General features: G+C 37.2%; 1 long non-coding RNA gene and 1 pseudogene across 2 annotated transcripts in view; one reads left to right on the top strand and one right to left on the bottom strand.

Annotated features, from left to right (window-relative positions):
- Positions 1-16,566, top strand: part of LOC134810306 (uncharacterized) — a 211,630-nt gene that overhangs the window by 58,146 nt on the left and 136,918 nt on the right. The window lies entirely within an intron of this gene.
- LOC100610571 (ferritin heavy chain-like) lies at positions 2,908-3,596 on the bottom strand (annotated as a pseudogene).

Genomic DNA, 16,566 nt, shown 5'->3' on the forward strand with positions numbered 1-16,566 from the left:
TTTTTTTCTTATTACTGAGTTTTGAGAGTTCTTTATATGTTCTGGGTATAAGTCTTTTAACAGATATGTGACTTGCAAATACTTTATCACAGCCTGTGGTTTTCCTTTTCATTCCATTAACTATCTTCTGAAGGCACTGTGACAGAAAATTTTAATTTCAATAAAGTTCAATTTATCAATTTTCTCTGTCACAGATTGTACTTAGGTATTGTAGCTAATAAGTTTGTGCCAATACCTATTTTTTCTAGAAGTTTTGTAATTTTAGGTTTGGCATTTAGGTCTATGATCTATTTTGGGGCAAATTTTGTATATAACGTGAGGTATGGATTGATGTTGGGGTTTTTTTGCATATGGATATCTAATTATTCCAGTATTATTTTCTGATTTTTTGAAAAGACTATTCTATTTACACAGAAATGCCTTTGCAATTTTGTCAAAAACGAGTTTCCCACATATATATGTGTGTGTGTGTGAGTGTGTGTGTGTGTGTTTTGGGGATCTATATTCTGTAGCATTGATGAATTCGTCTTTATACCAATACCACACATGCAGATTCATAATGAACTTTGACATCAGGTAATGTTAATTCTCTAAATTTACTCTTTGTCAAAGGTGTTTTTGGCTATTCTAAGTCCTTTTATTTTCTATAAATTAAGAATCAGTTTGTCATTTTCTACAAAAAATCCCCTGCTGGGATTATAAATGAAAATTCATAATATGTGTAGGTCACTTTTTAGACTTGATATCTTAGAAATATTGAGTCATTTGACTCAAGAAGATGGTGTATCTATTTATTTAGGGCTTCTTTCAGTGACATTTTGAAGTTTTCACTGTACAGAACTTCCATGTTTTGTCAAATTTATCTCTCCTCACTTTGTTTCTGATGCTATTGCAAATAATGTTATTTTGAAGTTTCAAATCCTGATTGTTTATCAATAATATAGAGAAATACAATTGATTTTTGTATTTTGATTTTGTGTCCTGAAACATTCCTAAATTCAGTGATAAATTCTGTAGATTTTTTTCTCTTGGTAGATATTATCAGATTTCTGGTTATACCTTTGTGAACCATGTTTTTTTACAAATACAGTTTTACTTGTTTCTTATGCCTTTTTCTTTCTCTCTCTCTGAGTAGAAATTCCAGTACAATGTTGAATAAAATTGGTGATAGCAGATATCTCTGTCTTGTTTCTGATGTTTGGGGGAAAGTTTTCAGCCTTTCACTAATAAATATTATAAATATAATGTTTGTTGTAGGTTCTTTGTAAATGCCCTTTATCAAGTTGAGGTAGTTCTGTTTTAGTCTTAGTTTGTTGAGAGTTTTATGAGAAATGGATGTGGGATTTTGTCAAATGCTTTGTTTGTATGTCTGTTGCAATGATTATATGGTTTTTCTTTTTTTGATTGTTAGTATAGTGAATTACATTAATTGATTTGTAAATGTTAAACCAATCTGACATTCCTGGTATAAATGTCACTTTGTCATGATGCCTCATCTTTTTTTATATGTTATAGGATTTGATTTGCTGAAATATTGTTTAGAATTTTTACATCCATGTTAACGAAGGATGTTGGCCAGTAGTTTCCTATTCCGATAATAGCTTTGTCTGGATTTGGTAATAGCATGATGATGGCCTCCAATAATGAGTTGGAACATTTCCCTCCGTTTTAAATTTTCTGGAGGAATTTGCATAGAATTGTATTTTTTTCCTTAGGTGTTTAGTAGAATTCATCAGTGAATCCATCTAGTTCTGAATTTTCTGAGAAAATTTTTAACTAAAAATCCAATCTAACAGATAAAAGATTAGTGTCTTCACTCTTTTTTTCTTGATCAGTCTGGACAAAGTCTTTCAATTTTATTCATTTATTCAAATAATAACATTTTTGTTTTGTTGTTTTTTTTCTACTTTGTTTTCATTGATTTCTGCTCTTTAAAAATTACAGCATTTATTCTAATGGCTTTGGATTTTATTTGCTCTTCTTTTTCTAGTTTCTCAAGTCTGAAGCTGAGATAATTGATTTGATAACTTTCTTCTTTTACATTATAAGCATTTAGTGCTATAAATTTCTTCATAGATGCTACTTTAGTGGTATCACATACATTTAACTTGTTCTTTAAAAATTTTCATTCAGTTCCAAATGCTTTTCAGTAACTCTTCTTATTTATTTTTAGACGTATGGTATTTAGTTTCCAATTATTTGGAGGAATTTTTCAGATATCTTTATGTTATTGATTTATTTTTAATAGAACTGCCATATTTACTTATTTTTATTTTAAAAACTTGACAGATAAAATTCTATGTATGTGGACCCTAAAAATGTTGATCTCTTAGAAGTAGAGAGTAGAACAGTAGTTATCAGATTTATTTTTAAAATGTTTTAACTGATTTCTAATTTAATTCTTTTTATTCAGAGAATATACTTTGTGTGATCTGAATGCTTTCAAATTTGTTGAGACTTACTTGTGATCCAGAATATATTCCATCTTGGTAAATGTTCAGTGTGCACTTCACAGAAAGCTGTTTTTGGGTGAAGGGTCTAGGTCAAACTGATTGATACTCTTCAAATTTTCTATATCTTTACTGATTTCTAGCTAATTAGTCTGCCATTTATTGAGAAAGAGGATTGAAATCTCTGACTATAATTGGAGATCTGTTTCTTTCTCCTTCCAGTTTTTGCTGCATTTATTTTGAACTGTTGTATTAGGTTTAGGATTATGTCTTTTTCATGAATTGACCCCTTTATCACTATGAAATAATCATCTTTATTACTGGTAATATTCTCTACTCTGAAATTTACTTTGTCTGATATGAATATAGCCACAGTAGCTTACTTTTTATTTGTATTCACATGTGCTATCTTTTGTCATTCTTTTTTTTGGGGGGGGGGTACAAGATTTCTTTATTTGAAGGAATGGTACAAATCAAAAGAACTTAAGTGGATGTTTTGGTACAACTTATAGAAAAGGTAAAGGAAACCCCAACATGCATGCACTGCCTTGGTGACCAGGGAAGTCACCCCACAGCTATGGGGAAATTAGCCTGAGGCTTAGCTTTCATTATCACTTTCTCCCAGAGTGTGCTTGTCAAAGAGATATTCTGCCAAGCCAGATTCGGGTGCTCCCATCTTGTGCAAGTTGGTCACGTTCACCCAATTCTTTGATGGCTTTCACCTGCTCATTCAGGTAATGTGTCTCAATGAAGTCACACAAATGGGGGTCATTTTTGTCAGTGGCCAGCTTGTGCAGTTCCGGTAGTGACTGATTCACATTTTTTTCCAAATGTAATGCACACTCTATCACATTCAGCCCACTATCCCAGTCATCAGTCTGGTTTCTTGATATCCTGAAGGAAAATTCAGCCACCTGGTTGGTTCTGCAGTTTCATCAGTTTCTCAACATGCTCCCTCTCCTCATGAGATTGGTGAAGAAAGTATTTGGCAAAGTTCTTCAAAGCCACATCATCACGGTCAAAGTAGTAAGACATGGAGAGGTTAAAGTAGGAGGCGTAGAGCTCCAGGTTGATCTGGCGGTTGATGGCGGCCTCTGAGTCCTGGTGGTAGTTCTGGCGCACCTGCGAGTTGGATGTGGTCATCATGGCAGTGACTAAGGAGAGGCTGCGGCGGCGGTGGCTGCGTGGCACTGGAGCGGCGGTGGGGGCCTTGGGGTGGTCTGAGGGTGCAGTGAAGACATGACAGAGGGCTGGCTATGGGCAGCTGGCCTGGGTGGGGGACAAGCGCCGGGTTCCATCCAAGCACTGCTGAAGCAGGAAACCACGAGGACTCTTGGTGAAGAATGTCTCTTCTTTTGTCATTCTTTCACTTTTACCCTATCTGTGACTTTATATTCTAAGTGTGTTTTTTTGTGGTTAGGTCTTGAATTTTCATTATCTGTTTGAAAGTCTCTCCTTTTTGATGGGGGTATTTGGACCATTTACATTTAGTGTGATTATTGTGTGATTAGGTTTAAGTCTCTCAGCTTGGTGTTTGTTTTATAATTGTTTTATCTGTTCATTCTCTTTTACTATTATGCTGTCTTTTTGTAATTATTTGTATATTTCTTAAAATTACATTTTATCTCCTTTGTTGCCCTATTAAGTTCATATTTTCAATTTTGCTATATTAATGGTTGCTTTAGTGTTTATAGTATATAGCTTTAAATTATTGCAGACTATCTTCAACTGATAATATACTAGTTTGTATATTAAGAACCTTAAAATAATAAATTTTAATTTCTCTCCTTATAATTTCATGTTATTTTGTCAAATATTTATTTTCTACATATAAGTCTGATACTACATTGATTTATTTTTATTTTTATTTTTGAGACAGATTCTCACTCTGTTGCCTAGGCTGGAGGGCAGTGGAGTAATTTTGGCTGACTGCAGCCTCTGCCTCCTGGATTCAAGTGATCTCTTGCCTCAGCCTTGAGTGTAGCTGGGATTACAGGTGCCCGCCACCACGCCTGGCTAATTTTTGTATTTTTTAATAGAGACAAAGATCACCATGTTGGCCAGGCTGGTCTTGAACTTCTGACCTCAAGTGATCCACCCACCTCAGCCTCCCAAAGTGCTGGGATTATAGGTGTGAGCCACTGCATGTAGCCTACATTGATATTTTTATTTAAACAATCAATTCTCTTTTAAAGCATTTAAATAAGAAGAGAAAAGCAATATATTTACTGATGTAGTTACCTTTTCTTATGTTCTTCATTCTTTTGTGTAGATCTGTATTTCCATCAGGTGTAATTTTCCTTCTGCCTGAAAGACTGCCTTCTATAGTTCTTTTAGTATGAGTCTGCTGGAGATGAATTTGTTCAGCTTTAATATTTCTAAAAAGTCTTGATTTTACTTTCATTTTTAAAAGCTGTTTTCAATGAGAATAGTTTTAATTTGACCCTTTGTCCCCATTACCTTAAAGAGATTGCTTCTCTATCTTGCTTGCTATGTTTCATTCTTTATGATGTGAAATCTGTCATCCTATTTTTGATTCTCTGTACATAAAATGTTTTTCATTCTTGCTGGTTTTGAAACTTTTTTTCATCACTGGTTTAAAGTGTTTGGTTACAATGCACTTTAGTTTTCCTCAGATTTTTAATGTTTTGTGTTCATTGGACTTCTTAAATTTTTGGATTTATAATTTTCATCAAATAGGAATAATTTTAGGTCAATATTTCTTCAACTTTTCTGACTTATGTCATTCCTAGTTCAAGAACTCCATTGATTCAATGAACTCCATTGAACTCAATGGATTCTCCATTACTGAGGCAAGAGCAACTGGGAGACATTAGACTGCTAATGTCTCCCAGTTCACCATTGCTTTTTTCTTTTAAAATAAATTGTATTGTGTATATTTAAGGTATACAGCATGTTGTAATAGGATATATGTAGATAGTAAAATGGTTACTATAGTAAAGCCAATTAACATGTATATCAGCTTACATGACCATTTTCTATATGTAGCAAGAGCAGCTAAAATTTACTCAATTAGCAAAAATCCTGAATAGTATATTATTAACTATAGTCCTTATATTATATATTAGATCTCTAGACCTTCATCTTACTTATCTGCTACTTTGTATCCTTTGACCTACATCTCTCAATTTCTTCTCTAACCCCTGCCCCTGATAACAGCTGTTTTAGTCTCTATTTTTGTATATTTGAGTTTTCTTTTTCTTTTCTTTTTTTAGATTCCACATGTAATGAGATCATGCAATATTTATCTTTCTCTGTCTGCCTTATTTCACTTAGCACAATGTCTTCCAGATTCATCCATGTTTTGGCAAATGGCAAGATCTTCTTTTTAAAGGTTGAATAACATTCCATTACAAACACATACACACACACACACACATACACACACACACCACAATTTCTTTACCCATTTTTCCATTGATGGACATGTAGGTTGTTTGGCTATTGTGAATAGGCAACGAACATGGGAATACAGATATCTTCACAAGGTGTTGATTTCATTTCCTTTGGATATGTACCCAGAAGAGGGATTGCTGGGTCATATGATTGTTCTATTTGTAATTTATTTAGGAACCTCTATACTGTTTCCCGTAATGGCTGACCCAATCTCCGCTTCCACCAACAGTGCACAAGGATTCCGTTTTTCTCTATACCCTCATCAACACTTGTTATTTCTTGTCTTTTTTAAAAAGTAGTTTTATACTATTGAGTTCTTTTTTTTTAATACTTTAAGTTTTAGGGTACATGTGCACAATGTGCAGGTTAGTTACATATGTACACGTGCAATGCTGGTGTGCTGCACCCATTAACTCGTCATTTAGCATTAGGTATATCTCCTAATGCTATCCTTCCCCCCTCCCCCCACCCCACAACAGTCTCCAGAGTGTGATGTTCCCCTTCCTGTGTCCACGTGTTCTCATTGTTCAATTCCCACCTATGAATGAGAACATGTGGTGTTTGGTTTTTTGTCCTTGCGATAGTTTACTGAGAAGATGATTTCCAGTTTCATCCATGTCCCTACAAAGGACATGAACTCATCATTTTTTATAGCTGCGTAGTATTCCATGGTGTATATGTGCCACATTTTCTTAATCCAGTCTACCATTGTTGGACATTTGGATTGGTTCCAAGTCTTTGCTATTGTGAATAGTGCTGCTATAAACATACGTGTGCATGTGTCTTTATAGCAGCATGATGTTTAATCCTTTGGGTATATACCCAGTAATGGGATGGCTGGGTCAAATGGTATTTCTAGTTCTAGATCCCTGAGGAATCGCCACACTGACTTCCACAATGGTTGAACTAGTTTACAGTTCAACAGAGTAAAAGTGTTCCTATTTCTCCACATCCTCTCCAGCACTTGTTGTTTCCTGACTTTTTAATGATTGCCATTCTAACTGGTGTGAGATGGTATCTCATTGTGGTTTTGATTTGCATTTCTCTGATGGCCAGTGATGGTGAGCATTTTTTCATGTGTTTTTTGGCTGCATAAATGTCTTCTTTTGAGAAGTGTCTGTTCAGATCCTTTGCCCACTTTGTGATGGGGTTGTTCTTTTCTTGTAAATTTGTTTGAGTTCATTGTAGATTCTGGATATTAGCCCTTTGTCAGATGAGTAGGTTGCAAAAATTTTCTCCCATTTTGTAGGTTGCCTGTTCACTCTGATGGTAGTTTCCTTTGCTGTGCAGAAGCTCTTTAGTTTAATTAGATCCCATTTGTCAATTTTGTCTTTTGTTGCCATTGCTTTTGGTGTTTTAGACATGAAGTCCTTGCCCATGCCTATGTCCTGAATGGTAATGCCTAGGTTTTCTTCTAGGGTTTTTATGGTTTTAGGTCTAACGTTTAAGTCTTTAATTCATCTTGAATTAATTTTTGTATAAGGTGTAAGGAAGGGATCCAGTTTCAACTTTCTACATATGGCTAGCCAGTTTTCCCAGCACCATTTATTAAATAGGAAATCCTTTCCCCATTGCTTGTTTTTCTCAGGTTTGTCAAAGATCAGATAGTTGTAGATATGCAGCGTTATTTCTAAGGGCTCTGTTGTGTTCCATTGATCTATATCTCTGTTTTGGTACCAGTACCATGCTGTTTTGGTTACTGTAGCCTTGTAGTATAGTTTGAAGTCAGGTAGCGTGATGCCTCCAGCTTTGTTCTTTTGGCTTAGGATTGACTTGGCGATGCGGGCTCTTTTTTGGTTCCATATGAACTTTAATGTAGTTTTTTCCAATTCTGTGAAGAAAGTCATTGGTAGCTTGATGGGGATGGCATTGAATCTATAAATTACCTTGGGCAGTATGGCCATTTTCACGATATTGATTCTTCCTACCCATGAGCATGGAATGTTCTTTCATTTGCTTGTATCCTCTTTTATTTCATTGAGCAGTGGTTTGTAGTTCTCCTTGAAGAGGTCCTTCACATGCCTTGTAAGTTGGATTCCTAGGTATTTTATTCTCTTTGAAGCAATTGTGAATGGGAGTTCACTCATGATTTGGCTCTCTGTTTGTTTGTTATTGGTGTATAAGAATGCTTTTGATTTTTGTACATTGATTTTGTATCCTGAGACTTTGCTGAAGTTGCTTATCAGCTTAAGGAGATTTTGGTCTGAGACAATGGGGTTTTCTAGATATACAATCATGTCATCTGCAAACAGGGACAATTTGACTTCCTCTTTTCCTAATTGAATACCCTTTATTTCCTTCTCCTGCCTAATAGCCCTGGCCAGAACTTCCAACACTATGTTGAATAGGAGTGGTGAGAGAGGGCATCCCTGTCTTGTGCCAGTTTTCAAAGGGAATGCCTCCAGTTTTTGCCCATTCAGTATGATATTGGCTGTGGGTTTGTCATAGATAGCTCTTATTATTTTGAGATACATCCCATCAATACCTAATTTATTGAGAGTTTTTAGCATGAAGGTTGTTGAATTTTGTCAAAGGCCTTTTCTGCATCTATTGAGATAATCATGTGGTTTTTGTCTTTGGTTCTGTTTATATGCTGGATTACATTTATTGATTTGCGTATATTGAACCAGCGTTGCATCCCAGGGATGAAGCCCACTTGATTATGCTGGATAAGCTCTTTGATATGCTGCTGGATTCAGTTTGCCAGTATTTTATTGAGGATTTTTGCATCAATGTTCATCAAGGATATTGGTCTAAAATTCTCTTTTTTTGGTTGTATCTCTGCCCGGCTTTGGTATCAGGATGATGCTGGCCTCATAAAATGAGTTAAGGAAGATTCCCTCTTTTTCTATTGATTGGAATAGTTTCAGAAGGAATGGTGCCAGTTCCTCCTTGTACCTCTGGTAGAATGTGGCTGTGAGTCTATCTGGTCCTGGACTCTTTTTGGTTGGTAAGCTATTGATTATTGCCACAATTTCAGAGCCTGTTACGTCTATTCAGAGATTCAACTTCTTCCTGGTTTAGTCTTGGGTGTATGTGTCGAGAAATTTATCCATTTCTTCTAGATTTTCTAGTTTATTTGCATAGAGGTGTTTGTAGTATTCTCTGATGGTAGTTTGTATTTCTGTGGGATCGGTGGTGATATCCCCTTTATCATTTTTTATTGGGTCTATTTGATTCTTCTCTCTTTTCTTCTTTATTAGTCTTGCTAGTGGTCTATCAATTTTGTTGATCCTTTCAAAAAACCAGCTCCTGGATTCATTGATTTTTTGAAGGGTTTTTTGTGTCTCTATCTCCTTCATTTCTGCTCTGATCTTAGTGATTTCTTGCCTTCTGCTAGCTTTTGAATGTGTTTCCTCTTGCCTTTCTAGTTGTTTTAATTGTGATGTTAGGGTGTCAATTTTGGATCTTTCCTGCTTTCTCTTGTGGGCATTTAGTGGTATAAATTTCCCTCTACACACTGTTTTGAATGTGTCCCAGAGATTCTGGTATGTTGTGTCTTTGTTCTCATTGGTTCCAAACAACATCTTTATTTCTGCCTTCATTTCGTTATGTACCCAGTAGTCATTCAGGAGCAGGTTGTTCAGTTTCCATGTAGTTGAGTGGTTTTGAGTGCGTTTCTTAATCCTGAGTTCTAGTTTGCTTGCACTGTGGTCTGAGAGACAGTTTGTTATAATTTCTGTTCTTTTTCATTTGCTGAGGAGAGCTTTACTTCCAACTTTGTGGTCTATTTTGGAATAGGTGTGGTGTGGTGCTGAAAAAAATGTATATTCTGTTGATTTGGGGTGGAGAGTTCTGTAAATGTCTATTAGGTCCACTTGGTGCAGAGCTGAGTTCAATTCCTGGGTATCCTTGTTAACTTTCTGTCTCACTGATCTGTCTAATGTTGACAGTGGGGTGTTAAAGTCTCCCATTATTATTGTGTGGGAGTCTAAGTCTCTTTGTAGGTCTCTAAGGACTTGCTTTATGAATCTGGGTGCTCCTGTATTGGGTGCATATATATTTAGGATAGTTAGCTCTTCTTGTTGAGTTGATCCCTTTACCATTATGTAATGGCCTTCTTTGTCTCTTTTGATCTTTGTTGGTTTAAAGTCTGTTTTATCTGAGACTAAGATTGCAACCCCTGCCTTTTTTTGTTTTCCATTTGCTTGGTAGATCTTCCTCTATCCCTTTATTTTGAGCCTATGTGTTTCTCTGCACGTGAGATGGGTTTCCTGAATACAGCAGACTGATGGGTCTTGACTCTTTATTCAATTTGCCAGTCTGTGTCTTTTAATTGGAGCATGTAGCCCATTTACATTTAGAGTTAATATTGTTATGTGTGAATTTGATACTGTCATTATGATGTTAGCTGTTTAGTTTGCTCGTTAGTTGATGCAGTTCCTTCCTAGCATTAATGGTCTTTACAATTTGTCCTTTTTTTGCAGTTGCTGGTGCCGGTTTTTCCTTTCCATGTTTAGTGCTTCCTTCAGTAGCTCTTGTAGGGCAGGCCTGATGGTGACAATATCTCTCAGCATTTGCTTGTCTGTAAAGGATTTTATTTCTTCTTCACTTATGAAGCTTAGTTTGGCTGGGTATGAAATTCTGGGTTGAAAATTCTTTTCTTTAAGAATGTTGAATATTGGCCCCCACTCTCTTCTGGCTTGTAGAGTTTCTGCTGAGAGATCCACTGTTAGTCTGATGGGCTTCCCTTTGTGGGTAACCCGACCTTTCTCTCTGGCTGCCCTTAACATTTTTTCCTTCATTTCAACTTTGGTGAATCTGACAATTATGTGTCTTGGAGTTGCTCTTCTGGAGGATTATCTTTGTGACATTCTCTGTATTTCCTGATTTGAATGTTGGCCTGCCTTGCTAGATTGGGGAAGTTCTCCTGGATAATATCCTGCAGAGTGTTTTCCAACTTGGTTCCATTCTCCCCATCACTTTCAGGTATACCAATCAGACGTAGATTTGGTCTTTTCACATAGTCCCATATTTCTTGGAGGCTTTGTTCATTTCTTTTTATTCTTTTTTTCTCTAAACTTCTCTTCTTGCTTCAATCCATTCATTTGATCTTCAGTCACTGATACCCTTTCTTCTAGTTGATTGAGTTGGCTACTGGGGCTTGTGCATTCATCACGTAGTTCTCGTGCCATGGTTTTCAGCTCCGTCAGGTCATTTAAGGACTTCTCTACATTGGTTATTCTAGTTAACCATTCATCTAATCTTTTTTGAAGGTTTTTAGCTTCTTTGTGATGGTTTTGAACGTCCTCCTTTAGCTTGGTGTAGTTTGATCGTCTGAAGCCTCCTTCTCTCAACTCATCAAAGTCTTTCTCCATCCAGCTTTGTTCCGTGGCTGGTGAGGAGCTGCATTCCTTTGGAGGAGGAGAGGCCCTCTGATTTTTATAATTTTCAGTTTTTCTTCTCTGTTTTTTCCCCATCTTTTTGGTTTTATCTACCTTTGGTCTTTGATGATGGTGAAGTACAGATGTGGTTTTGGTGTGGATGTCCTTTCTGTTTGTTAGTTTTCCTTCTAACAATCAGGACCCTCAGCTGCAGGTCTGTTGGAGTTTGCCTGAGGTCCACTCCAGACCCTGTTTGCCTGGGTATCAGCAGCAGAGGCTGCAGAACAGTGGATATTGGTGAACAGCCAATGTTGCTGCCTGATTGTTTCTCTGGAAGTTTCAACTCAGAGGGGTACCCAGCCGTGTGAGGCGTCAGTCTGCCCCTACTGGGGGCTGCCTCCCAGTTAGGCTACTCGTGGGTCAGGGGGACCCACTTGAGGAGGCATTCTGTCCCTTCTCAGATCTCAAACTCCGTGCCGGGAGAACCACTACTCTCTTCAAAGCTGTCAGACAGGGACATTTAAGTCTGCAGAGGTTTCTGCTGCCTTTTGTTTGACTCTGCCCTGCCCCCAGAGGTGGATTCTACACAGGCAGGCAGGCCTCCTTGAGCTGCAGTGGGCTCCACCTAGTTCGAGCTTCTGGGCCGCTTTGTTTACCTACTCAAGCCTCAGCAATGGTGGGCACCCCTCCACAGCCTTGCTGCCGCCTTGCAGTTCAATCTCTGACTGCTGTGCTAGCAATGAGCGAGGCTCCGTGGGCATGGGACCCTCCGAGCTAGGTGCGGGATATAGTCTCCTTGTGTGCTGTTTGCTAAGACCATTGGAAAAGCACAGTATTAGAGTGGGAGTGTTCCGATTTTCCAGATGCTGTCTGTCACAGATTTGCTTGGCTAGGAAAGGGAATTCCCTGACCCTTTGTGCTTCCTTGGTGAGGTGATGCCTCGCCCTGCTTTGGCTCATGCTTGGTGCACTGCACCCACTGTCCTGCACCCACTGTCCGACAAGCCCCATTGAGATGAACCCGGTACCTCAGTTGGAAATGCAGAAATCACCCGTCTTCTGAGTCGCCCACGCTGGGAGCTGTAGACTGGAGCCGTTCCTATTCAGCCATCTTGGAACCGCTTCCCCAGAAAACAGCCCAATTTTATTCTTTTTCCTGTGGGAGTTCAGTTTTCCCTCTGCTGTTTATCAAAAAGACAATTTTTCTTATTGTGTGCTGTTCATGACCATATATGTTTGGATTTATTTATGGGTTCTCTGTTCTATTCCACTGGTTTATGTCTGCTTTTATGCCAGTACCATGCTGTTTTGATTATTATAGCTTTGTTATATAATTTAAAATAAGGAAGTGTGATGCCTCCAATATATATATATACATATTTTTTTGGTATAGGGGTGGATTTTTGCTTTGTCGCCCACCCTGGAAGGCTTGCTACAACCTCCACCTCCAGGGTTCAAGTGATTCTCCTGCCTCAGCCTCTCAGGTAACTGGGATTACAGGCACTTACCACCACACCTGGCTAATTTTTATATTTTCAGTAGAAATGGGGTTTCATTATGTTGGCCAGAATGGTCCTGACCTCAACCGATCTACCCACCTTGGCCTCCCAATGTACTGGGATTACAGGTGTGAGCCACTGCATCCAGCACAATGTTGTTTTTTCTTTCTCTGAACTGCTTTGGCTATTTGGGGTCTTTTGTGGTACCATATGAATTTTAAGATTTTTTTCCCCATTTTTGTGAATAATGCCATTGGGATTTTGATAAGGATTGCATGGAATCTATAAATTTCTTTGGGTAGTATGGATATTTTAACAATATTAATTCTTTGCTTTTTTCTTTCTTTCTTTTTCTTTATTTTAATTCTGTGTTTACTCTATGACTCATTTTGGATAGTTTCTATTGTTATGTTTTTAAGTTCACTTATCTTTCCTTCTGCAATGCCTAATCTGTCATTAATCTCAACTGGTATGTTTTTATTCTTGAATGTTGTAGTTTTTACTTCTGAAAGTTCAATTTAGGCCTTTAAAAAAATCTGCCATGACTCTACTTCATTTTTTGAACCTGTTTAGTTTAGTCATCAACCATTTCAATGTGCTTGTCTAGTAAATATAAAAATGTATCTGCTCTGGGTCAGTTTTGAATGATTCATCTTTCTTCTTATTGTGAGTCTTATTTTCCTACTTCTGCTTAGTAATCTTTTATTGTTATGTCAGACAGTGAATTGTACATTGTTAGTTACTGGAGAGTTTTCTATTTCTATGGATATTCTTGAGCTTTGTTCTTGGGATGCAGTTAAGTTACTTGACATTATTTTGATCTTTTCAGGTCTTGCTTTAAAGATTTAATGAGTAGGAATGGATTCTCCCTTACTGAGGCAAGAGCACCCTGTGTACTCTACCTATTCCCCTTGAATCCTGAGGTTTGCTAGGTACTTTAGCTGACCCCATGTGAGTGTCAGGCACTGATATTGCTAGCTATTTCCTGTAATTCTTTCCCTGTCATTTCCTCACATACATGTGTTACTTGTACTCAGCTGAACACTGAAGGGCATCTTCTGTAGATCTTTAAGGAGTTCTCTCCATGTGCAGTTCTCTCCTCTTTAGGAATTTGTCCTGCAAATTCTGGCTGCCTTGATCTCTTCAGACTCTCAGCACTGTCTCCTCAACTTAGGGGGGTCTTCTGGGCTTCACCTGGGTTCCACATTCTTATGCGGGAGTTGGGAAACCCTCTCAATGCAATAAATTGTGGGAAATTGCAGGGCTCACTTGTTTGTTTCCTGTTTCTCAGGAAACATTTTTTTCTTGCTGTTCCTCATTGTATAATGTTAAGTGTTTTGAATATTTTGCTTTATATATTGTGAAAACCTATTTTACATATTTTATATGTTTTGGTTGTTTCAAGCAGGACAGTAAATTTTTCCCCTGTTATTCCATAGAGGTCTAAATCAAAGTTTAGGCACAATTGGTTTGAATGGCTCAGTCATTTAATTGCTGTGAGACCTTAGATACATTTCTTTAGTACTTGAAACTTTAAATTTTTATCATTAAAACTAGGAAAATATCAGAGCTTTCTTAATAGAAATAAATAACATTTAAGTTGTGTCCAGCATGGTGTTGAGTATATAGTTGGTATTTAATGTATCTATATTTTTGTGTCCCTTCTCACTTCTCTTTCCTTATGATAGTGTGGAAAAAATACTCTTTGAGTATGTTAAATTAGTTCTGCGATTCCAAATTCAATTCACTCTGTTCTCAAAATGTGAAGATTAAACAATGCCCACACTGTTGCAAACTGCCCAAACTTCTTTTCCTTCTGAGTGTCCAAGGGCTAATAAATCATCTGCTTCTATTGCTAAGATTTGTCTAATTGCTAAGAGTTGCTTAATCTTATGCTGTTAATGTGAATAGTAGAGAAACACAAGTGGGGCTCATTGAATAGTACAGTTTTTGACCCCTAACATCTGCCTTCCTTTTCTCTTGTGCTAAATGATAGTTTCCAAGTGTTTAAAAATTATTTTATTATACACGGCTATAATATCATATGGTGGGATTGGGGTTATCTGGAAATTTTAGGTTCTAATCTGTAAGATTTCACTTGATTCACACCACGTTTATCTTTAAGGAGAAATATGTAGACAGAGCAATAGTATTTAAATACATTATTTGCATGTACCATATGGTACTTAATCTAAATACATATATGCATATACATACACACACCTATATGTATTTAATTTTTAATTATGTCAAATGATTTACTAAATTCCTTACATACCACCTATGGTTAAAATTTGAGTTTTAGCTGCAGACTAATAAAACTTGTTCTGAGGCAGCTATTGCAACCATTGCATTTTTTTTCCTCTGAGCATTACTAGTCAATTTTAGAAAGAGTAATTGGATCTGTTATCTATGTTCCTCCAATTCTCCTACATAACTTTATCAAATTAATCTTCCTTAATCACTGCTTTTACGCTGTCATTCCCCTTTCTCAGAAAAAGTTTAGAACGTCTGAGTTTTTATCAGCTTACAAGGGAACCCGTTTACTTTCTTTCAAGTCTCTACCCGCATACTTTTCATCCTTCATATAAAAGCCCACTTCCTTTTACTTTCTTGTGTGAAGCCTCCAAAAAGGGCAGAACTTTATCTGTTGGTTCCCCTAGTCTGTCCCACTCCTTCTCAGCATCTTCTCATATGTTTGTTTCTGGCCCTGACCCTGCAAATTTATTTCTCACCTTTTCCCTTAGGTAGATCACCTTAACTTCCTTAATGAAAACTTCCATGACTCCAGTCCTCACTGATACCCCCTTTCTCTATTTATCTAAGAATGTGTAATTATAGAATGATAAGCCAGTGTTATAATATTGTGTTGAAACCATCTGGGCTAAACCTTTATGTTTAGTTAGGGGAAATTAAAGTTTGGGAAGTTGGTTACTGGCTCAGGCTCACACAAAGTGCTAGCAGTGGAGTCTGAACTAGAATTCATATCCAGGCATGGTTTCTGGAGCCTGTAATCCCAGCTACTCATTTAGGGCTGCAGTGAGCTATGGTGGTGCCATGGCATGCCAGCCTGGGTATCCGGAACAGACCTTGTCTCAAAAAAAAAAAAAATTAGGATTCTTATATTTTGGACCACTGTACTTTGTAACTGTGTGTGAAATTTTATTCATTTGTTCATTCAAAAATATAGACAGTGTACCTTCTTCGATCCAATCTTTTAATCTACACAACAAGAGGTAGATACTGTTGTCATGCTGATTTTACAGACAGGGACTGATCTAAGGCATCAGAAGTAAATGTCAGAGTTGGGATTCAAACCCCAGTAGATGGGCACTAGGACCTGTGTGTTTCATCAGCATGTGACACTGCCTGTCTTTGCTGCAGGTCTAGCTCCCTGGCTACTTTTTATGTACATGAAGGATGAGGTCATGCCACATACTTCTGGGTCCCTGTTGTCTTCCAGATAGGGAATAAACACACAGTGTGCCTCAATATCTGTTGATTGACACAGTGTGCCTCAGTATCTGTGTCTGACTCCACAAATTTCTCATTAAGACAGTCCCCAAATCTGAATCAACATTTGCCCACAGTCATATTTTTTAAGAAATTACTTGAATCCAGATAAAGGATTCTGTGTGTGTATATGGAAATTAAAATATAAGGTAATTATGCAGATAATTAAGGCAATACCTCACTTTTTACTTCAATAATCTTCTTTTTATTCTTTGTTTGACTTTGTCAGTGCAGCACTGTAGATCAGACCACTTGACCTGCACCAGTCATTTAGGTTTTGTCACCAAGTCAGGCAACTATGTAGAGAATTTGGACGGCAGAGCCAAAGTCTTTCAGCTTCTTGACTGAGTTTGATTCATTCTTA

The sequence above is a fragment of the Pan troglodytes genome, chromosome 5 (assembly GCF_028858775.2).
Source record: "Pan troglodytes isolate AG18354 chromosome 5, NHGRI_mPanTro3-v2.0_pri, whole genome shotgun sequence".
NCBI lineage: Eukaryota > Metazoa > Chordata > Mammalia > Primates > Hominidae > Pan > Pan troglodytes.